At 41.3% G+C, this 25,273-nt stretch overlaps 1 long non-coding RNA gene across 1 annotated transcript; it reads left to right on the top strand.

The window, feature by feature from the left end:
- Positions 434 to 7,823, top strand: LOC109837773. The gene is made up of 2 exons (XR_002246436.1): positions 434 to 652; positions 7,780 to 7,823. It is a non-coding gene; the product is annotated as an uncharacterized LOC109837773 (long non-coding RNA).

The raw sequence follows: 25,273 nt of genomic DNA, 5'->3' as shown, positions 1-25,273 counted from the left end.
GTGGTCGATTTTGCTGTTTTTTTTGGAGAAGGTATATATTGCTCATTAATTTTGCAAAAGTGTTGTTTTTAAAAATTTATCCAAGATCAAGTTATCTCTCTGTCTACAAACCATTATTGTTTCACAATCTAAACATTATTGTTTCAAAATCTAACAAGTTATCTCTCTTTCTACAAACCCTTACTGTTTCAAAATCTAACCATTATTGTTTCAGAATCTAACTATTACTGTTTCAAAATCTAACAAGTTATTTCTCTGTTTACAAACCATTACTATTTCAAAATCTAACAAGTTATTTCTCTGTTTACAAACCATTACTGTTTCAGAATCTAACCATAACTGTTTCAGAATCTAACCATTACTGTTTCATCATCATCTGATAGTAATTTATTGTGACGTTATTTGGTTGATAACCACAGGTTTATTGAATTGCTTCAGGTTGTTGCCTCAGGAGTCATAAGCAGCCCAATAAGTCGCCGAGAGAGAAGGCCTACTGCTTTCTGAATATTAACAGTTGCTGGTTGGTCCAATAGCTCTATTGATTGTGTATTTTGGATGCATTTCTTAATGGTTTGTAGGTAATACATTGTCTTTTGCAAGGAAAAATTTCCAGTACCTCTACACAAGTTATGCCTGCTGCTACTTTGGAAAGGTTAGTTAGTTATTTACTTATTATTATCTTTTAGTTATAAGGCATTCCCCCACTCTATTATTGATAAGAAAGAATATTACATAGTGATGGTGCTGCTGCAAAAAACAAATATTTTGTTTATACAGTAGAAATTCTCTAGAAACGACAGGCACTTTTTGCAATATATATTTGAGTCTTTAAGCCATTGTAGACTTCATTATATACAATGTGTTATCTTTTACTACACTTGATTATTTTTGGCATATCATTATTAACCTTGTAGATCAAAATATACTGCAATAATGTAAATTTAGTTGAAACTAAAGTACATTGCTCAATTGACATTCGTGTATTGGTAAGTAGATAATGCAGTTCAAACGATTAAAGTCAAGTAAGGTTTAGAGTAGGTCAGTGCGGGGAACAGGAAGTGATAAATAAACAATCAAGTTAGTGTTGTGCGCAGCGGAAATTTCGGCAGCACTTCGGCAGCACAACAAGAGAGATTAGATCGATAAGAATTCCCGTCTCACCAAGGAAACAAGAATCTGAAGCGGATATCTCAACCAAGTGAGATATCGGCTCTTCCTCTCATCAGTTCTAGGACTGACCTGTCGAGGGATCCTACAAGCTATTACAAATCACAGCAAGAACACAACTTTTACGTGGTTCGGCAAATAGCCTACGTCCACGGGGCAAGGAGGTAGGGTTTACAATCTCACAATCTAAACCCTCTCAAACAAACTCTCAAATCCCTCTTACAAAATCTCTCTCAAAGGGGTACACAAATCAAAGAACAATAAACAAAGGACTTTGCTTTCAAAATTAGCCGCTGCCTTTTTCTCCTCGGTTCACAAAACAGAGCCGCTCAAAATCAGCCCCCAACTTTTGCACGCCCTCTGCTTCCGAACTCCTGAAGCCGCAAAAATCACGTCCTTGCTCTAAGCCGCACAAAACCCTAGGGAAGGGTTTTATACAAGACTTTCGGGTGGGCTTTGATGTTCACGCGTGGGCCAAAGGATTTTGTCCGCTGTTTTTTCCGCTGGCTCTCTGCATTCACGTGGTAGCCGTGGCCCCCACATCACAATTATTATTATTTTAAAAATTGCTTTTGCCTTCGGTTCAGGCTCTGTATTATGCTCTTCCAATGGATTATATGACAGTAGCAAAACTTCAGACTAAGCTAGATGGAGAGGCTAAACAGAATACTGTTCGAAAATTGATCGACAAGCATCTAAAAGACTGCCTACGTATCCTCTTGCCCAAGGAATCAAGCCGAACGTAGTTCACCCAAATGGCCTCCAAAGGCCTCAACACCGAAGAATGTTCAAAAGCTCCAAACAATGACCAAACTTCACTCCTGAAACAACTTTGGTCAACATATCCGCAGGGTTGTCCTTCGTGTGGATCTTCTCTAATATGACGTCTCCTTCATCCAAAACGTCACGAACAAAATGGAATCTGACATCAATATGCTTCGTGCGTGTATGATAAACCTGGTTCTTCGCCAAATAGATAGCTGACATGCTATCACAATATACCCGAAGGGTCTCCTGTGCAATCCCCAAGTTCTCCAATAATCCCTGCAACCACAAAGCCTCATTCACAGCTTCAGTCAACGCCATATACTCTGCCTCCGTAGTGGAGAGAGCCACTGTACACTGAAGTGTGCATCTCCAACACACCGATGCTCCTGCTAGTGTAAACACATATCCGCTAGTAGACCGGCGCTTGTCCAGATCCCCCGCATAATCAGAATCCACGTAACCAATACAATCCTGCCCTGTCTTCTCATTCTTCTGAAATACCAAACCAACATCCACGGTACCTTTGATATACCGTAGAATCCACTTCACGGCCTCCCAATGACCCTTCCCGGGGTCGTGCATGTACTTGGATACCATGCTCACGGCCTGTGACAAATCTGGCCTTGTACACACCATCGCATACATCAAGCTACCCACAGCATTGGCATATGGAACTTTGGACATGTATTCCCGGTCCTCAACTGAAACAGATGACATCTTAGCTGATAGCTTAAAGTGGGGAGCCAATGGAGTACTCACCGCCTTGGCATTGCCATCATAACTGAATTTCTTCAGCATCTTCTGCAAGTAACTCCTCTGTGTCAACTTCAACCTCCCCTTCACCCTGTCTCTCTCGATCTCCATACCCAATATCTTCTTTGCTTCTCCAAGATCCTTCATCTCAAATTCGGATGACAGCTCCTTTTTCAACTTTCTAATAGCTGAAGTATTCCTGGAAGCTATGAGCATATCGTCAACATATAACAACAAATATCAAACTCGGATGATAACTCCTTTTTCAGCTTTCGAATAGCTGAAGAATTCCTGGAAGCAATAAGCATATCATCAACATATAAAAGCAAATATATGAGCTCACCATCCTGTAGCTTGTGCATATAAACACATGGGTCATATGGGCTCCTTGTGTACCCTCGGCCAATCATAAAGCCGTCGAATCTCTTATACCACTGTCTTGGTGACTGCTTCAAACCATAAAGAGACTTCTTCAGCTTACAAACCAAATTTTCCTTTCCTGCAGCTTTGAAACCCTGTGGTTGTGTCATGTAGATCTCCTCATCTAAATCACCGTGTAGAAAGGCTGTCTTCACATCCATCTGGACCAAATCCAAATCCAACTGTGCCACCAACGCCAATAAAATCCGAATCGACGAATGCTTCACAACGGGTGAAAATACCTCGTTGTAATCAATGCCCTCAAGCTGTGCATATCCCTTGGCAACTAATCTGGCTTTGAACCGAATGTCCCCAATAGAAGATCCCTCCTTCTTCGCATATACCCACTTGCAACCAATAGCTTTCTTACCCTTAGGTAGATGTGCAAGTGTCCAAGTGTCGTTCTTCTGAAGAGACCGCATCTCCTCCTCCATAGCTTCCCTCCACCTGATCGAATCGGGGCTAGACTCTGCCTCCCTGAATGTGGCTGGAACCATATCATCAACGACCTCCACTGATAATGCATATGCGACCATGACATCATTATACCTAGCTGGCCGACGAATCTCTCTCCTCGGTCTATCTGCTGCAATGGTCCTCTGAACATGACCCTGTTCCTGAGTCCCATGATCTACTGTATCCTGTATCTGCCCATCTGTCATCTCATCTCCTCCCAGTGTCACCTCTGTAGGAGCCTCAATGGATACAGTGTTCTCTGGAGTGGGTGGAGTCACATCATCCTCCACCTGCTGTGATATCTCTCCTGTCTGGTCTCCCTCCACCTGCTGAGGGGCTCGAGGCCTCATCATGTACGCCTCGTCAAATGTGACATCTCTGCTAATAACTATCTTCTTGTCCTGTGGATCCCATAACTTGAAGCCTTTAACTCCATCTCTAAATCCCACAAAGACTGCTTTCCTCGCTCTCGGATTTAATTTACCATCACTGACATGATAATAAGCTGGACACCCGAATATCCGAAGCGACTCATAGTCACTAGCCACCGAACCAAACTAACGCTCCAAAGGAGTCTTCCCGTCTATCGCAGTGCACGGCAACCTGTTCACGAGATGGCTCGCATAAACTACTGCCTCGGCCCAAAAAGATCTAGGCAATCCACTCTGCGTCATCATACACCGCACCTTCTCCAGCAAGGTACGGTTCAATCTCTCAGCCACCCCGTTCTGTTGCGGTGTCTCTCGAACTGTGAAGTGTCTTCTAATGCCGTGATCCCGGCAAAACTGCAGAAATGGATCACTCTTATACTCTCCACCGTTATCTGAACGTAGAGTCTTCACCTTTCTACCTGTCTGCAGCTCCACTTTCTTCTTCCACTCCACAAAAATATCCAGGACCTGATGTTTATGCTTCATCGGGTATACCCAATTCCTCCTGGAATAGTCATCAATGAAAGTGACAAAATAGTTGGCCCCACCAAGTGATGTGTGCTTGGAAGGGCCCCAAACATCTGTGTGAATATAGTCCAATATACCTTGGGTATTGTGAATAGCGGTGCCGAATTTCACTCTTGTCTTCTTCCCAAGTATGCAATGTTCGCACAGCTCCATCTTGCAGGTCTTCGCACCCTTCAATAGCCCCTGCTTCGCCAATACCTGCAGGGACTTATCACCAGTGTGTCCCAATCTCATGTGCCATAATCTGGTAGTATCTTCCTCTGTGGTAATCGAAGCTGCCAAACCCCCTTTTACTGTCTTGCCCTTCAAGTAGTAAAGTTTGTTTTCCCTGACACCTCGCATCACCACCATGGACCCCTTTGTGACCTTCAGAGTTGCATTCTCCAAGATCACCTTATAGCCAGCTGCCTCCAAAGTTCCAAGCGAAATGATATTCTTCGTCAATTGAGGAACGAATCTCTCTTCCTTCAGCTCCCGAGTCACCCCGTCACACATTCGGATCTGTACTGTACCAATACCACCAATAGGGCATGCGTGATCATTACCCATGAGTACGACATCCCCTCTTTCCAACTCCTCAAAGCTGGAGAACCAATCCCTCCTAGGGCAAATATGGTATGTAGCACCAGAATCCATCATCCACTCCGTAGAGTAAGCGTAACAAACTGACGGTAATGCAGAGCAAGAATAGCCTGAAGAATCCGTATCTGAATTGTCAGCACTAGCCTTGACAACATTCACTTCCGAAGCTTGTACAGCTTTCCCTTTATTCTTCCCGGCTTTATCTTTTAACTTTGGGCAGTCGTTCTTCCAATGTCCTTCTTCTTTGCAAAACCGACATTGATTCCTACCAATATTTCTATGGCCACCTCTTGACTTCGATCTTGAGCGATCACCTGGACGACGGTTTGGACCACGGCCTCGAACTGCTAATGCATCTCCCGATGCCTTCTCGGAGGGTTCGCCATCACTCTTCCTCAACTCATAATTCACCAAAGCTGAGGTCACCTCCTTGTAGCTAACCGTAGTTCTTCCATTTATCATAGTGAGAACAAACGTACCAAAATCATCCTCCGGCAACGAACACAATAGTAACATCGCCTTGTCTTCATCCTCAACCATGATATCTACATTGGCCATATCCGAAATTAGCTTCGTGAAGTTGTTAACATGCTCCCGAATGGAAACCCCCTCTTCATCTTGAATTGGTAAAACCTTTTCTTCAAATGAAGTCTATTCAAGAGTCTCCTCCAAATTTTGTGCATCCAAGGCGTCCATCACCTGACACCTCCACAAACCGATCTTGCCGTCGAACTTCGGAACATCAATCTTCGTGTTATTGATGCTCAGACTCTGTATCGCCTTCGAAAGAGACGATCCCGATGTGCTTGTTTCTCCCATGTTGTCGATCTAATCTTCAAATAGGAATCCTTCAGCGAATCCTTCGAACAAGCTCCCAAGTCCAACCCGGAGCTCTGATACCACTTGTTGTGCGCAGCGGAAATTTCGGCAGCACTTCGGCAGCACAACAAGAGAGATTAGATCGATAAGAATTCTCGTCTCACCAAGGAAACAAGAATCTGAAGCGGATATCTCAACCAAGTGAGATATCGGCTCTTCCTCTCATCAGTTCTAGGACTGACCTGTCGAGGGATCCTACAAGCTATTACAAATCACAGCAAGAACACAACTTTTACGTGGTTCGGCAAATAGCCTACGTCCACGGGGCAAGGAGGGGGAGATCTACTATTAGAGGGAGAGATACAACTAGGGTTTACAATCTCACAATCTAAACCCTCTCAAACAAACTCTCAAATCCCTCTTACAAAATCTCTCTCAAAGGGGTACACAAATCAAAGAACAATAAACAAAGGACTTTGCTTTCAAAGTTAGCCGCTGCCTTTTCTCCTCGGTTTGCACAAAACAGCCGCTCAAAATCAGCCCCCAACTTTTGCACGCCCTCTGCTTCCGAACTCCTGAAGCCGCAAAAATCACGTCCTTGCTCTAAGCCGCACAAAACCCTAGGGAAGGGTTTTATACAAGACTTTCGGGTGGGCTTTGATGTTCACGCGTGGGCCAAAGGATTTTGTCCGCTGTTTTTTTCCGCTGGCTCTCTGCATTCACGTGGTAGCCGTGGCCCCCACATCACAGTTAGTCTGTTATCTTTCATTCGTATAGTAGAATTCGAGCAAGCTATCATTCACTAAGGGACCATTGAATGCATTGCAAGGTGATTGCTGATATCTATTTAGCAAATATTTCTCAAGAAAATGGTAAAGTATATATAAATTAATTTGTGATAATGCCTTTTAGATGGTCAGAAAACATACTACTTGAGTAGAATTCACATATCCATAGATCTTTCAATTGCTTGATCATATATGAAGTCATAAAATCAGGATATTTTCAATATTTTAAAGTACATCATTTTCCTGGCGTTCATTCCTTAATGGAATGTGTTTTCTTTTGATCTCAGTTTCATTCCTGGGTAATAGTTTCTGGGAGAGTTTAAGATTGCTAGGAAAATGACTTTAAATTGTAAATGTCTCCAGACGACCTACATGATTGGCTTCTCGTTTTTATACCCTTATTAACATTTTTTCTGTCATTATTCGCATATTTTGTAGATAATGTTATTTTACAGCCCCCTGATTTCTTCATTATGTACATATATGTTAATACATAAGTTATCATAAATTTCCGGCTGAAACTGTAGAACTGTGGTGGATCTGAAAAAAGGTAGTCTTCCAAAGAGATAGGTATGCTTTGTTGTAGAAATATGGTGCCAATGATAACCTAGTATTGCTTGGTATAATGTTGGGACGCATACTACAATTGAGGAAGAAGAGGAGTCAATAATGGGTAGATCAGTGTTATCAAGGGGCAATGCAGGGCGCAAAGTCCCTTTACAAAGCAATGCACACGCCTTAGTGAAGCGAGACACATACCACAAATAAAATTATTTGATACATATATCAAATTAAACAAGCAACATTTTTATGATTTCTGGAAGAAAAAATGCACAAGATTATAACCTCACTTATCAAATTACAGAATATGGTCTTAGTTCATAATCTTAGCACTAGTTAAAAAAGTGTTAATTTCAATTTAACTCTACCTTCCATATTTTGTCTAATTAATCACAATGAATTATATAAAAGAACATATGCTACAAAATCATTCATTCATAATTTCTAAATTTACTAATAACTAATGTCTTAATGTTTGGAATAATAATTTGCGGTTTCTTAATCAGTGTTCTAGTTTTTAGAAGTAGCAACAACAAGAGAGAGAAAAGAGGAAAAAGATGATGAAGTAGACAATAATATAGGAGCAAAGGAGAAGAGAATGAGGAAACCTAGGCAAAAGAGAAGGTAAGAGGAGGAATAAGAAGATGTAGAACCAGTTAGAGCATGGTTCAGAGTAGTGAGATGCAATGAGGCGCGTTGAGGTGCGAGGTGTAATTAATGTTGCGCATCGAGGCGCTTATCATGTGATGCCCCTGAAAACTCATGCGGGGCACATTTTCAGCACGCCCAAGCGCCCAGCGTCGAGGCGTGCACCTCAATGCACCTGAGATAACACTGGGGTAGATTAATGAGAAGTTTAATTTGAAGGGATATAATAATTGGCAAATAATAAGACTTGAGACGTAATTCTCAAAATACCAAAGATTTAGAGGATAGATGTGTAGAAACCCTAAATTTTAATACATTAGCATTTAGAATGAAAGCTGAATTGATAAAGGCTAAGAAGTATACCAATATTTAAGCTTTTCATGTAGTTCAAAGTAATTCTCAATTCAATGGATCAAAACCAAAATTTGATGGAATATCAATTTAGTTTCGTTATCTTATGAAAGGACAGGTGTACACTTTAACATGTAATGACAGGTAGATTTCATAATTGACTGGATAGATCAGAGTTAGTATCTGAAGCTCTAATCTATATATCTCGTTTCAAGAAGGAAGGCAAGTAAAGTTTTGAGAATGAAACTTAATTTAACGTGGGGGAGAATATAATGCCCTGGATATTCTACTTAATTGCTAATCAATTGTTTAAGTATCACTTAATTAATTAAAGCATTAACAAGCTAATCAGGATTATTATAAGATAATAAAAGCTAACTGCAGTTGTATATTTCATAATCAACTCTTTAAGTAAGCTACAACATCAAGTTTCAACCAACAAGAACTGAATAGTTACAAGGGAGTACATAAGCCGCTTAGGAAGTAATGTGATTTTCTAAATGTTGACTATATATAGTTTTGCTGAGTTATAATAAAGTGTTTATTTACGAAGAAACATGAAGATATTTAAATTATAAAATATTTATTGGAACAGAATATTGAAAAGGAGGAGGAAGTTCAACTGTGCTGAAATTTTGTATAGATAACTGTTACAATATTTTGAAGCAACACGAAGATATTTAAATTGTAATTGACTGTATAAAGGTAATTCAACTTTAACATACTGAAATCTTGTACAGATATTTGTTACAATTTTTTGTACATTACTGTCTTTTTCTCCTGGGTTTGCTAAAATTCGTGCTGCTTTTGTACCTTTTTTTTTATTTTTTTCAAATAAGCTCTGGCACCTAATTACCTATTGATGCCATAATTTTAATCTAATTCACTTATCATTATAACACTTCACCCTGTGGATGATTGTAAATATTTATTGGTCTGCTATATATCAGAACTTTGGTTCTTCAAAATTGTCATCATGTTTATTACTTATGAATGAATGCTGAATTTCTCACGCTATTATTTTTCAGTTTCTGTTTTTATTGAAATGGTTTTTTGTTTCAGAATGCTAGTGTGGTTGTATTTTACCTTCATCTGTGAACAATGCAGCAGATTGTGGAAATTGATATTAACTGCTGCCATGGGGGAAAAAGGATTAGCAACTGATTTAGGATTTTTCACTGTAAATGCCAAAATGGCTGATCATTAATTAGGAAGAAACTGAAATCAATCTTTTGTTTTTCTGTTGACTTGATTAGTAACTTTGCTGTTATACAGTCTTAACAGCTCTTGGTATGTTTCTTCTACATATATCAACTCCAGAAATTCTGGAAAATATTATATGGAGGGATATCCATCTATTCTCACAAATCTGCGGAAGATATGATTTAAATGAAGCAAAGGTTCTCTACAATTTGGTGAGTTCAGGGGTCATGTCTCTCTATTTATAAAGGCTTAATTGCGATTTGGTATCCCAAAATTTTACCCATATGGAGGGAAGCTATGGAGGAGGAGATGCAGTCTCTTCAGAAGAACGATACTTGGACACTTGCACATCTACCTAAGGGTAAGAAGGCTATTGGTTACAAGTGGGTATATGCGAAGAAGGAGGGATCTTCTATTGGGGACATAAGCTTCAAAGCCAGATTGGTTGCCAAGGGATATGCACAGCTTAAGGGCATTGATTACAACGAAGTATTTTCACCCGTTGTGAAGCATTCGTCTATACGGATTTTATTAGCGTTGGTGGCACAGTTGGATTTGGATTTGGTCTAGATGGATATGAAGACAACCTTTCTACACGGTGATTTAGATGAGGAGATCTACATGACACAACCCTAGGGTTTCAAAGCTGCAGGAAAGGAAGATTTGGTTAGTAAGCTGAAGAAATCTCTTTAAGGTTTGAAGCAGTCACCAAGACAGTGGTATAAGAGATTCGACGGCTTTATGATTGGCCGAGGGTACACGAGGAGCCCATATGACCCATGTGTTTATATGCACAAGCTACATGATGGTGAGCACATATATTTGCTTTTATATGTTGACGATATGCTTATTACTTTTAGGAATTTTTCGGCTATTCGAAAGCTGAAAGAGGAGCTATCATCTGAGTTTGAGATGAAGGATCTTGGAGAGGCAAAGAAGATATTAGGTATGGAGATCGAGAGAGACAGGGTGAAAGGGAGCTTGAAACTTACACAGAAGAGCTACTTGCAGACGATGTTGAAGAAATTCAGCTTTGACGGCAATGCAAAAGCAGTTAGCACACCATTGGCTCCCCACTTCAAGCATTCAGCGTTGATGTCGCCTGTTTCAGTTGAGGACAGAGATTATATGTCGAAGGTCCCATATGCCAGTGCAGTAGGTAGATTGATGTATGCGATTGTGTGTACGAGGCCAGATTTGTCACAGGCCGTGAGCATGGTATCAAGATACATGCACGACCCCGGGAAGGGTCATTGGGAGGCCGTGAAGTGGATTCTACGGTATGTTCGAGGCACCATGGATGTTGGTTTAGTATTCCAGAAGGATGAGAAGAATGGGTAGGATTGTATTGGATATGTGGATTCAAGTTATGCTGGAGATCTTGACAAGCGCCGATCTACTTCAGATTATGCTTTTACATTGGCAGGTGCACCTGTATATTGGCGATGCACGCTTCAGTCCACAGTGGCTCTATCTACTACGGAGACAGAGTATATGGCAGTAACTGAAGCTATTAAGGAGGCTTTATGGTTGCGTGGTTTATTGGAGGACTTGGGGATCGCTCAGGAGACCATTCGGGTATATTATGATAGCATGTCGGCTATCTATTTGGCAAAGAACCAAGTCTATCATGCGTGTACGAAGCACATTGACGTCAGATTCCACTTTGTACGGGACGTTTTGGATGATGGAGACGTCATATTGGAGAAGGTCCACACAAATGACAACCCTGCAGATATGTTGACCAAAGTTGTTTCAGGAGTGAAATTTGGTCATTGTTTGAAGCTTTTGAACATCCTTCAGTGCTGAGGCCTTTGGATGCCATTTGGGTGAACTACGTTCGGCTTGATTCCTTGGACAAGAGGATATGTAGACAGTCTTTCAGATGCAGCCGGTTTGATCAGTTGATTCAGATGGTGGGGAGATCGCGTTTCAGCTCTAGATTGTTTTCCTGGCTTGTTGAGGGACTATTAGATGATTTGGTATCGGCTCAATTTTGGTGAAAACATTCACCGAGGTGGAGAATTGAAGAAATACAGGAAACAACAAAGAAATCAGCTAGGCAGACTGACGGTCGACCGCCCCGGTCGACCGTGAACGTGCACGAAGACTAGTAGGAGTCGGAGCTGGTGGCGGTCGACCGCCGTGGTCGACCGCGGATGACTGTAATTGATTTTGCTCTCGGGTTTGTGCGCCGCGGTCGACCGCGAGACCTGCGCGGTCGACCGCCGCGGTCGACCGTCGATGATTTCTGGGCTGGGCTTCGGTTTTTGACCCGATTTGTTTCTGAGTTATATATAACCCTAAACCTAATTTGTTAGGGTTAAGCAAGGATGAATTTGAGCAGTCTTTGAGAGAGGATTGTTGCATCCAATTGTGGGAGAGTTGTGAGAGATCAAGAGCTTTGTTTTAGGGTTTGATCTGAGAGATTTGTAACTCTACTTGTATTCTCTGATTTCTAATAGTAAGAGCTCCCTCCCCCTTACCCCGTGGATGTAGGCAACTTGCCGAACCACGTAAATTATTTGTTCTTGCTGTGGTTGTGTTTGCATATTAGTTGTGACTTAGTTCGAGTTATTGTTCGTGTTGCACAAGAAAAACTTCCGTCGCGCACAACATTTGTATCATGTCAAGCATGATTATAATTCAAAATGTCAGGTATATTCAAGAGTTTTGTTGGTAAGTTAATTAATCAATTTTTTATCGTTGTATATTGTTGCATAAACATCTTAAATTAATTTTGCTTTGTAACGAATGTAGATGGATGATGTAGATGAAGAACAAATAAAGATGAATGTAACCCTTTCTCATATTGAGCTAATGCTTATTGGCTTGTGCTAATTCTTGGGTGGGAAATGATGATGATAATAAACTGAGAATGCAGCCTAAATTTATTCTGTATTGTTTAGGTGAGGCAATTTTGTATGGAATGTAACCCTTTCTCATAGTGAATAATGTTTGGGTTTATCAATCCCGCAAAATAGCAGCCTACATTTCACCATAAATTGATAGGCGAGGCAACCTTTTATGAAAAATCTATTTTTATCCTGAGCCCTAATAAGTATTTCTTGGTTGTCGTCAAGCTCCTATGACTGTTTTTTGTTATTATGCTAATTCGAGCTTGTTTAGCTCTATGTTGTTGGGTTTTTGGTTGCTATTTGTGCTTGTTGTCGAGCTCCCGCAGCTGTTTTTTGTTACTATGATGATTCAAGCTTGTTTAGCTCTATGTTGTTGGGTTTTTGGTTGCTATTTGTGCTCGTCGTCAAGCTCTGTGTTGTTGGATTTTTGGTGCTATTTGTGCTCGTTGTCGAGCTCTCGTGACTGTTTTTTTGTTACTATGCTGATTCGAGCTTGTTTAGCTCTATGTTGTTGGGTTTTTGGTTGCTATTTATACTCCTTGTCGAACTCCCCGGGTTTTTTTAATATGCAGATTTGAGCTTGTTTAGCTCTACGTTGTTGGGTTTTGGTTCCGTTTGGAGCTCAGATTGTACCTGATCGAATCGGGGCTAGACTCTGCCTCCCTGAATGTGGCTGGAACCATATCATCAACGACCTCCACTGATAATGCATATGCGACCATGACATCATTATACCTAGTTGGCCGACAAATATCTCTCCTCGGTCTATCTGCTGCAATGGACCCCTGAACATGACCCTGTTCATGAGTCCCATAATCCACTGTATCCTCTATCTGTCCGGCTATCATCTTATCTCCTCTCAGTGTCACCTCTGTAGGAGCCTCAATGGATACAGTGCTCTCTGGAGTGGGTGGAGTCACATCATCCTCCACCTGTTGTGATATCTCTCCTGTCTAGTCTCCCTCCACCTGCTGAGGGGCTCGAGGCCTCATCATGTACGCATCGTCAAATGTGACATCTCTGCTAATAACTATCTTCTTGTCCTGTGGATCCCATAACTTAAAGCCTTTAACTCCATCTCTAAATCTCACAAAGACTACTTTCCTCGCTCTCGGATTTAATTTACCATCACTGACATGATAATAAGCTGGACACCCGAATATCCAAAGCGACTCATAGTCACTAGCCACCGAACCAAACCAACGCTCCAAAGGAGTCTTCCCGTCTATCGCAGTGCACGGTAACTTGTTCACGAGATGGCTCATATAAACTAACGCCTCGGCCCAAAAGGATCTAGGCAATCCACTCTGCGTCATCATACACCGTACCTTCTCCAGCAAGGTACGGTTCAATCTCTCAGCCACCCTATTCTGTTGCGGTGTCTCTCGATTTGTGAAGTGTCTTCTAATGCCGTGATCCTGGCAAAACTATAAAAATGGATCACTCTTGTACTCTCCACCGTTATCTGAACGTAGAGTCTTTACCTTTCTACCTATCTGCAGCTCCACTTTCTTCTTCCACTCCACAAAAATATCCAGGACATGATGTTTATGCTTCATAGGGTATACCCATTTCCTCCTGAATAATCATCAATGAAAGTGACAAAATAGTTGGCCCCACCAAGAGATGTGTTCTTGGAAGGACCCCAAACATCTGTATGAATGTAATCCAATGTAGCTCGGGTGTTATGAACAGTGGTGCCAAACTTCACTCTAGTCTTCTTCCCAAGTACACAGTTCTCACACAACTCCATCTTGTAGGTCTTAGCACCTTTCAATAGCCTCTATTTTGCCAATGACTGTAGGGACTTATCACCTGTGTGTCCAAGTCTCATGTGCCATAAGGTGGTAGTGTCCTCCTCTGTAGCGATAGAAGCTGCCAGATCCCCTATAACTGTCTTGCCCTTCAAGTAGTATAGGTTGTTTTCCCTGACTCCTCGCATCACCACCATAGAAACCTTCGTGACCTTCACTGTAGCATCCTCTAAGATCACTCGATATCCTGCTACCTCCAAAGTCCCAAGAGAAATGTTGTTCTTCGTCAACTGCGGCATGAACCTCACTTTCTTCAATTCTCTCACTACACCATCATGCATCCTAATCCGGACTGAACTAATACCACCAATAGGACATACGTGGTCATTACCCATAAGCACGACATCCCCTCTTTCCAGCTCCTCAAAGCTAGAAACCCACTCCCTCTTAGGGCAGATGTGATATGTAGCTCCCGAATCCATCATCCACTCCGTGGAATCCGCATAGCAAACCGACGGTAAAGCAGGGCATGAATAGCCTGAAGAATCTGAATCTGAATGCTCACCAATAGCTTTTGCAACATTCACCTCTGAAGCTTGTGCAGCTTTCCCCTTATTCTTCCCGTCTTTTTCTTTCCACTTTGGGCAGTCAATCTTCCAATGTCCTTCTTCTTTACAATACCGATATTGATTCCTACCAACACTCTTATAGGCACTCCTACTCCTTGATTTTGAGTGGTTGAACTGGCAACGGTTTGGATCTCGGCCTCGAACTGCTAACGCATCTCCCGATGCCTTCTCGGAGGGTTCACCATCACTCTTCCTCAACTCATAGTTTACCAAAGCTGAGGTCACCTCCTTGTAGCTAACTGTAGTTCTTCCATTGATCACAGTGAGAACGAACGTACCATAATCATCTTCGGGCAACGAACACAGAAGTAGCATCACCTTGTCTTCATCCTCAACTATAATGTCCACATTGGCCATATCTGAAAGTAGCTTAGTGAAGTTGTTAACATGCTCCCTGATGGAAACTCCCCTCTTCATCTTGAACTGGTAAAATCTCTTCTTCAAGTGAAGCCGATTCTCAATGCTCTTCGTAAGATATTTCTCATTGAGTGTTTCCACATATTCTTCGCCGACGTCTCGTTCATGACATCATAAATATGATCCAGCATCAAGCATGACCTAATAACACCACAAGCTCTACTATTCATCTTCCTCCAAACCTTATCCTCCATCTCTGCGAGTTTCTCTTTTAACTCAAGTGTCTCCTCCAAATTCTGTGCATTCAAGGCATCCATCACCTGACACCTCCACAATCCAAAATTGATCTTGCCATCGAACTTAGGAACATCAATCTTCGTGTTATTGATGCTCAGACTCTGTATCGCCTTTGTTAGAGATGAACCTGATGTGCTTGCATCTCCCATGTTGTCGATCTAGCTCTGATACCAATTATTGTGTGTGACGGAAGCTTTTCTTGTGCAACACGAACAATAACTCGAACTAAGTCACAACTAATATGCAAACACAACCACAGCAAGAACAAACAATATACGTGGTTCGGCAAGTTGCCTACGTCCACGGGGCAAGAGGGAGGGAGCTCTTACTATTAGAAATCAGAGAATACAAGTAGAGTTGCAAATCTCTCAGATCAAACCCTAAAACAAAACTCTTGATCTCTCACAACTCTCCCACAATTGGATGCAACAATCCTCTCTCAAAGACTGCTTAAATTCGTCCTTGCTTAACCCTAACAAATTAGATTTAGGTTATATATCAAGCGGTCGACCGTCAGTCTGCCTGGCTGATTTCTTTGTTGTTTCCTGTATTTCTTTAACAAATGTACTACATTAAAAGTTTTAAAAAACTAAAAAAATATCAAAATATCTACTTTGAAAAGTTTGAATTGTAATCAACTTTTTTTTGTCAATTATCAGTTTCTTCGATAAGAAGCTAATCAACATATTTTTGATCTCTAGGTTTGTCTTCGATAAGAGATTTCAGTTTGGAAAAAGCTCGTTTGCATATTTTAATTGGTAGTAATTCTATCTCAAAATCTTTTTATCATTATAGTTCTCTAAAACGTGTAAAACTTTTCATGTTAACGAGTTCTAAATAAAACTATTTTACCACTAATTAGCTACATTAATAGAGTTCAACATATCGTGCATGTCCTTGACTAAGATCATAATAAGACTATTGTACTTTCATAATAAGACTGTCACTCATCTAGTTCATGCTATGTCACAGTGATTTTTCTTAACATCAAACAATTCCCCAGATATCGAAGAGCAGCACCTAATCCACATAACTCAAACTAAACCAAAAGCTACTAAAATCTCATTAGGGGCTATTTGGTTTGCTTTTATTCACTGTGGAAAACTTTTTTAACCCCTCCACGTTGGTTTTTCCCCTTCCACGTCGATTATTTCATTTTCAATGTTTTTCTTTTCCAGCTTTGTTTCGCTAGGACTGAAGAGAGAAACAAAAGTGGAAATCGCCACCACCTAGGTTTTTTTTCTCTCCCCCAATGTAAAACCCCAAAAATTTGTGATATATATATAATTAATATGTGATTAATTATGATATATGGATTTTTTTATTTTGATAAATACAGTTAAATGGTATATGAGTAGTATACCATGTGTTTTGAGTATAAACAAGTTCATTCGTGAGGAAGAAAAGACTCAAAACATGCACAATGACCAAATATATGAGGAGCTGGAAAATTCCAGTCCGGTCAACCGTCGCGGTCGACCGATAGACCTGCAGAAGCTTTTTTCTTGTTTTGAGTTGGTTTCGTATTTCTAAAGCCCATATTTATTTTTCTTAGTTTATATATCAATCTTTCAACAATTTTCTTAGTTTTTCTAAGAACCCTAACAGCCACCAAACCCTAACTTGATTCTTGGAGAAGATTGAAGGCTTTTGAGCGGGATTTCATGTGGTTTTTGGCTTTTAGAGTGGAGATCTTCTTTGGTTTGGCATCTTAATTTCTACAAATCTCAGGCGAGTTCATCTCTGCTAATCCCCCTCCTAGTTTTTAAAATGTTTTTAAAGAGTTTTTAACATGTTTTATAGAGCCAAATTGACTAGTTTATGAATAAAAGTCACTTCTTTTGTACTATGTATAAAGACTAGGTCTTTTCATGTGAAAATGTTTGAGAACAAATTTAAAGAAGATATTTAAGATCTAAAAATAATTTAAAAGTTATTTAATCTGAAGAAAGATGAATTGTTCTTTGTTTCAAGTTCTTATGCATGTTTTAGGGTTTTAAATATGAATTTCTATGCACATAATCATGTATTTATATATTGTGTTGTTCCCAGAAATTTTTATCTGCTTTTTGACATGTTTCCATACAAGATTTATATTATTTTAATTATGTTTGAATCACCTAAACATGATGTGAACACAACACACACAACCAGATTTAAAATATGGAATTTCACCCCACGGTTGACCGCGCCTTAGTGGCGGTCGACCGCGTGTAGGGCAGAGGCCTGGGTAGGCCCTGAAACCCGCCGCGGTCGACCACCGCATAATTACGTTCGACCGCCAATCTGTATATCAGCCTGTGCATGTTTTGTTCGATTGTTTTGGTTTTCGAGGGAGCCTCTTGACCTTGTACTGCTATAATACAATGTTTATGAGTTGTTTAACACTCGAGATGTCAGTAAACACCAGATATGGACACGTACACTGAGACATGTGCACGTATGTTTAGAATATGTTGTGTAGATATACCTTTGTTCTAACTTAAGCTGATAAATATGAAGAGTATAGTAATTTCATGTTTCCGGAATAAGAAGATGAAACCTATTTTCCTAGGCCAATTGAGTAAGAATATTACAAAAGTATCGTTATATTATGTATCCGGAATGGGGAAATAAAACCCATTTCCACAGGTCGATTGAGTAAAAACATTACAAAAGTATCGTCATTTCATGTATTTGGGATAGGAAAATAAAACCTATTTCTGCAAGGCGATTGAGTAAGAATATTACAAGAGTATCGCTAATGCACATGAGATACACACTTGTAAGTATTATAAATTGTAGTTTTGCTTCTATTTTGAATACCTGTAAGTAGGGTATTTTCTCTGAGACCGTGGCTTACACGACAAGGCTTGTGGTTAATCTTTGTTTTGGATGAGTTTCTCTTATGTTAGATCCGTCTACCCGAGTGTAGATCGGGATGAGATATTTGTTCTATAGGTTTGAGGTTTGGAGTGTTACCTTTTTGTTTATTATTCTTTTTCATTCATAGAGTTTGGAATTAGTATTTAGGGAGTCATAATATGAGACGTGGTATATACATGAGGGTTTCCTTGTTTGGATTATTTCGCTCGACGTACTAACTCTCGTGTTGTGGATTCCTAAATACTAATCTCCAGTTAGATTTATATGAATGATTTTATACTTATATATTGTCTGTATTTTCTATACACTCTTACCCCTTCCCCTAGGGAGAGGTGGAGATGATCTCATTGTTTTCCCCTCTTTCAGGCAGCGAGTCCGGTACACGGAGAGTCGCAGGTTGATGGGATTTCTTCATAGATTCCATCTAGCTATTTATTATTTTAGTAGTTATTACAGAACTCTACAGTTAGTTATTTATATTTAGACTCTAGACTTATATTTTATTTTGTAGAGGCTGAGAACCATAGTGATACTTTATTTGACTTATTGTACTTGAGGTTTATTTCAGACTCAAAGATATTTCTATTTTAGTTGGGCTCACTGATGATTATTCTCTTATTGCTTCTGTGTACTATTATTTGCGTGTCGGTACTTTCACCTATTTGTTGTTTCCACTAGAGAGATAGTGACTATGATGGTGAAACGTGTCGTAGCATAGTATTTGGTGCTTGGCAGGTTTGACATTCCGAGTTTCACCTTGGACTGTAGCCTTGCGTTAAACCTAGGGCGTCATAGTTGGTATCAGAGCTCTAGGTTCCGATATCCTTAGGATTATTCATGTGTCATATTGTGGAGTTAGGATAAAGTTTTAGGAATCATGTATACAGTCCGCTAGGAATTCCTAGTATGAGTGAGGACGTATTATATATGTACAGGGAAAATTATAAAAATTTTTTTTATGATGAACTATTTGCTTTGAATAATAAGGCATGCTATGAGTAATATGCGATACGATTTACTTATTAGTATATGTTATATCTTTTCCTGTTTAAGATTCTATTTACTGTGTAATAAGCCATACTTCTATATTATAGATGTTAGGAAGAGGTCGTAGACGCCGAGGTACTCGTGCTCAGGGAGCTGAGCAAGTCGATAGAGAGCACGAGTCGCAACAGGCTCTGCAGTACTTAGTAGATCTCATAGCACCATTAGCTGCTCGACTAGCAGCTATTGGTGAGCAGTTAGCAGATCAGGTTCGACAGGGAGCACCCATTCAGGAGGAGATGCCAGAGGGGACACCGATAGTCACACTACTACCTTCAGTTGATGATGGAATGACTGAGTGGGAGGCTTAGCTTCGTTTGGTAGAGAGGTACCAGAAGTTGAAGGCTCCAGAGTTTCATGGTTTGACGGATTCCATTATGGCACACAAATGGAAGAAAGATGTAAGCAATATTTTGGACATGCTTAATGTGGATACTGTGCAAAAGCTGAAGCTAGAAGTTTTCAGCCTAAAGAGCGATATGGGAGGATGATATCAACTTTGTTTTACTCTAGAGCAGAGGTTGATGGCCTCGTAGGAGACTTTTGTGTATTTCTTTGAAGAGCAGTATGTTTCGGCTGTAGTGAAAGCCGGGAAGGAGTTAGAGCTGGCTCGGTTGGAGCAGGGGGATATGTCGGTGATGGATTTTGAGAGTAAATTAATGTCACTACTTAGATTTACTGGCATGTGGCACACCGTGGAGAGGCAGACTCAGATGTTCATGATGGGACTTCGCCCAGGTTTATGCCGATATCTAGTATCTTAGATATTTCATTCATTACGGGAGGTGGAAGATGTTGCCATAGCTCAGGAGACAGACACAGCTATATTTATTAAGGGCAAAGATGGTAATGCTAAGTCAGGACAATCCGGGGATAAAGGTAAGGATAAGAGACCTTTTACAGGCTCAGGAGGACCCCAGCATCAGAATAAGGCTCCACATCTGCAGGGTCCCCATAAGAAGGGCAATCAACAGGATCAGAGAGCGTAACAGCAGCGCCGATTTCATGGAGCTTGTTTTAATTGCAACAAGCTCGGTCATAGAGCAGCAAAGTGCCGTAGCGCACCCGCAGCAGGCCAGCAGGTCAGAAATCTACAGCAACAACAGAACCGCACTTAGGGTCGTGGTTAGGGTTTGCAGTTGAGGATTGAGGCACTTACAGTAGTCTCGAGGATTGAGGGATAGGTACGAGCGATTCAGGAGACCCAGCAGGGACAGATAGTCCTATACGTTCCAGGTGATGCAACGCAGCCGACTGGTAGAGTGTATGCAGTTGTTCCTCGTGATCATGGTGTGAGCGGGACGGTGGTGAAATGTACTTTCCTTGTGAATTCCTTTCCAGAACGTATTCTTTTTTACTCTAGCGTTTTGTATTATTTTATCTCCTTTGATTTTACGGTTAGACTCCAACTTGTGGTGCAGCCATTAGATTTTTCTTTATCTATATCTACTCTTTTAGGGGAGTCGTCTCTTCTAGAGAGTGTTTGTAGGAGATGTATCGTCAGTTTGGACGATTCCGAGTTCGTGATAGACTTGATCGTGTTGCGTATGTCTGAATTTGATGTTATCCTTGGTATAGATTGGCTATCTTCCTACCATGTGAGTATCAACTATTTTGCGAAGACAGTCAGTTTGCGAGCATATGATGGATTTGGGTTAGTGGTGGTGACCTCCAGAGGTAACTTGTTTTCAGAGTCATATCTGGCATACGTCGAGGAGGTGATATTGTGGGATCGAAGCGTAGATTTGAGTAAGATGCGAGTAGTCTCAGAGTACCAGGATGTCTTTCAGAACATACCAGAATTACCTCTAATGAGAGAGGTTGAGTTTTGCATAGAGTTGCAGTCAAGCATCGTGTCGATTTCCCGAGCTCCTTACCGTATGGCACCTGCTGAGATGAGGGAGCTACAGATCCAGCTAAATGAGTTGTTGTCTCAGAGATTCATTCGATGGAGTCACTCTCCGTGGAGAGTGCCGATCTTCTCTATGAAGAAGAAGGACGACAGTATGCGATTATGCATTGATTATTGCAAGTTGAACAATGTCACTATCCGAAATAGGTACCTATTACTGAGGATCGATGACTTGTTCGACCAGTTACAGGGGCTCAGTGTTCTTTGAAGATAGATCTTCATTCCGGTTATCATCAGTTGCGGGTTCGGAAGATGGATATTCTCATGACCGCCTTCTTGACTCGATATGGGTCTTTTGAGTTTCTTGTCATACCATTTGGATTGACCAATGCACCCATAGTATTCATGGATTTGATGAATTAGGTTTTTCATCCATACTTGGACCAGTTCGTGATAGTTTTCATCGACAATATTCTCATCTATTTGAGATCGAAGGCCGAGCACGAGCAGCATTTGAGGTTGGCATTGCAGACTTTGCGGGAACATCAGTTGTATGAAAAATTTAGCAAATATAAATTATGGTTATCGGATGATAGATTTTTAGGCCAAGTCATCAGCCGGGAGGTCATTGCAGTAGATCCAACTAAAGTAGAGTCCGTACTTGTTTGGGAACCACCAAAGACAGTTATCGAGATTCGTAGCTTCTTAGGTTTGGCGGGCTATTACAGAAAATTTATTCAAGACTTCTTAAAGATCACGATGCCACTTACATGCCTTACTAAGAAGGGTGTACAATTTATTTGGGCCACAGAATGCCAAGAGGCCTTTGAGACATTGAAGACTAAGTTGACTTCAACACCAGTATTGATTATTCCCAGCAGTGATAAGATTTTTGTTGTCTACACTGATGTATCCTTATCAGGTCTTAGAGGTGTATTAATGCAAACCCAGAGAGTTGTAGCCTATATTTTGAGACAGTTGAGGACTCATGAGCAGAATTATCCCACGTATGATTTGGAGCTAGTAGTAGTGGTCTTTGCACTGAAGGCATGGAGACATTATTTATACAGAGTACAGTTTGAGTTATTCACAGATCACCAGAGTTTAAAGTACCTCTTTTCATAGAAAGAACTCAACCAGAGACAACAGTGATGGATAGAGTTTATTAAGGATTATGAGTTCGCTATACAGTACCATCCGGGAAAGACGAACGTGGTAGCAGACGCGCTGAGCAGGAAGCGTCGTCACAAGATAGCAGCTTTGAGGTGCTCACTATATCGGGATCTTTATACTCTCAGTCATTATGATTTCAGGCTAGTGATTAGCGGGAGTAATGTTTTTCTTAGGAGCTTTATCAGTACAGCCGTCTTGGGGAGATAGAGTAGTCGGAGCTCAGTTAGAGGATTCTTGGATTCAAACCCGCAAGGGGGAGATTTCCAAAGAACCTAAGGATGATTGGACTATTGTGTAGGCGTCTAAAAATGCCTATGGGTGTCCGCACATAGCTCAAGACAAAGAGAAGGCGATGAACATTATTATCCGAAGCAAAGAGGATTATCTGACGTCGACAAGCGCATGAAGCGAATCAGCAAACTGTTGATGACACAACAACGAACCACCACAATGGCAAACGCCAAGTGGACCGTACGCGTTAATCAACTCAAAGCGTACAAACGCGCCCAACAGTCAGTTAACACGCACGCATCATTCAGCTCGTACATGTCAATCAGTTCACACGTCAATCAGTTCGGGCGCGTCGGTCAACACACGTTCATCAATCAAACACGCGCGTATATCAATCAACGCGCGTTCTACAGTTAATCCCGTAATGAAGCGTGCAAGTCAACAAGACGATCAAATATGTAAAACAGGGAAAAATACATGTCCCGGAAGAACCAGAAAACAAGAAAGACAGCGAAGCCCAAAAGCGCGCCGCGCGGTACGGACCAAACCGACCCGCGGAGGCGCGAGTCAACAGCCGACCCGCGTTTTGGCAGGTCGGCCAAGGCCGACCCGCAGGTCGGCGGGTCGGCCAAAGCCGACCCGCGGGTCAGCGGGTCGGCCAAGACCGACCCGCAGGTCGGCGGGTCGGCCAAAGCCGACCCGCGCCCCCGCGGGTCAGGCTTGACCCATCGCGCTGTTTTGACCCCCTGATGTGTTTTTCGACGGTTTTGACGATTTTCTCGAGATCTTTTCAGTTCCAGAGGTTCCCAACTGACTTGATATCATCTACAAACGTGGTTAGGTTGTTATTGACTAAAGATAAGGCCAAATCACTTGTTCTCATCCAAATAACCGCATCCGAGTCCTATAAATACAAGCCTAGGGCCTCCTTTCAGGGGGGCGGAGTTATTATCAAAACGTGGAGGTGTTGCCGGATTGAGGAGTCAAGGAGCACGAATTTCAGCGAAGGAAAATCAGATCCCGGCGAACTTCGGCATAAAGAAGGAGCTATTCGAAGGATCTGAACCCCGTCCGTCCGTCCCTTGAGATTAGGCTTGGTCTTAATCTCGAGAAGAGTTCTAATTTCGCTTGGTCGATCTCAGCGCTTCAAATCAAGCACTACCTCAGTGAAGGCGAAGCTCTGCCGAATTTTCTATTAACCGGATCCAGATCTAAGGCGGTCCACGGATAAACCCCGGCATAGGCAATGATCCCACGCAAGCAGAAGACCGATAAACGATCTCTGCGTTTGTTTTGACGAGAGTTGTAACTTTTTATTTTCATTGTGCAAAAGTCTTATAAAAAGATAATTTTTTTTTTGTTTTCATTGTAACGACTAAAGTTGTAATGAATACCGCAATGAATACAATAATTTTCGACGCAAACATATTAGAGTAGATGGAGGCCTTTGAATGAAGGGCAGGATTGTCATGCCGAACAATCTATAGTTGAAGAGGGAACTTTTTGATGAGGCACATCGTAGCAGATATACAGTGCACCCAGGCATGATGAAAATGTACAGGGATCTGAAGAGGCATTTTTGGTGGGTGGTATGCACAGAGAGATTATAGATTATGTGACTAAGTGTTATACCTATCAGGAAGTTAAGGCAGACCATCAGAGACCTGTAAGAATCCTACAGCTTTTACCCATTCCCGAGTGGAAGTGGGCAGATATTTCTATGGATTTCATAGTATGGTTGCCTAAATCAAAGAAAGGAAATGATTCTTTTTGGGTGATAGTAGACAGATTGACAAAGTCAGCGCATTTCTTACTTGTGAGGACGACTTATACGGCGGACACATATGTGAGGATTTTTATTCGAGAGATTGTCAGATTGCATGGAGTTTCGGAGACGATTGTATTAGATTGGGGCTCAGTCTTCACATCCTATTTCTGGAGGAGTTTTCATGATGCTTTTGATAGCTAGTTATCATTCAGTAGTGTATTCCACCCTCAGACAGATGGTCAGACCGAGAGGGTTAATCAGGTATTAGAGGATATGCTGAAAGCATGTGTTATAGATTTTTAGGGTAGCTGGGAGGACCACATCTTATTGATTGAGTTTGCATATAATAATAGTTATCAAGCTACCATCGGGATGGCACCGTACGAAGCCTTATACGGGAGGCCTTGCAGATCGCTTATATGTTGGGCAGAGCCAGAGGATAGTCTGTTACTTGGCCCAGAGCTAGTTAGGCAAACCACGGAAAAGGTGGCATTGATTCGGGAGAGCATTCTTGCTGCACAGAGTCAGCAAAAGAGTTATAGAGATCAGCAGAGATGATCCTTAGAGTTTCTGGTCGGAGACTTAGTTATGTTGAAAGTATCACCGATGAAGGGCGTTCAGCGATTCAGTAGACGGGGGAAGCTTTCCCCGAGATATGTTGGTCCCTTCAGGATTATCAAGCGCATCAGAGTTGTTTCTTATAGATTAGACCTTCCAGCATCGATGTCGAGCATACACAATGTCTTTCATATTTCGATGCTCAAGAAGCATTTGCGTCACGAAGAGCAGCAGAGGGTGAATGATTCACCAGAGGTTAAGATCTAGGATGATTTAACTACCATAGAGATTCCGGTATGCATTCTTGCTAGAGAGAATAAAAAGCTTAGAAACAAAGTCATTCCATTAGTGAAAATCCAGTGGAACCGGTAAGGAGCCAAAGATATTTCTTGGGAGCGTGAGGAGGATGTAT

Source organism: Asparagus officinalis, chromosome 4 (assembly GCF_001876935.1).
Source record: "Asparagus officinalis chromosome 4, Aspof.V1, whole genome shotgun sequence".
Lineage (NCBI taxonomy): Eukaryota > Viridiplantae > Streptophyta > Magnoliopsida > Asparagales > Asparagaceae > Asparagus > Asparagus officinalis.
Note: the sequence above shows the minus strand (reverse complement) of the source record. Positions and strands in the feature narration are given on the sequence as shown.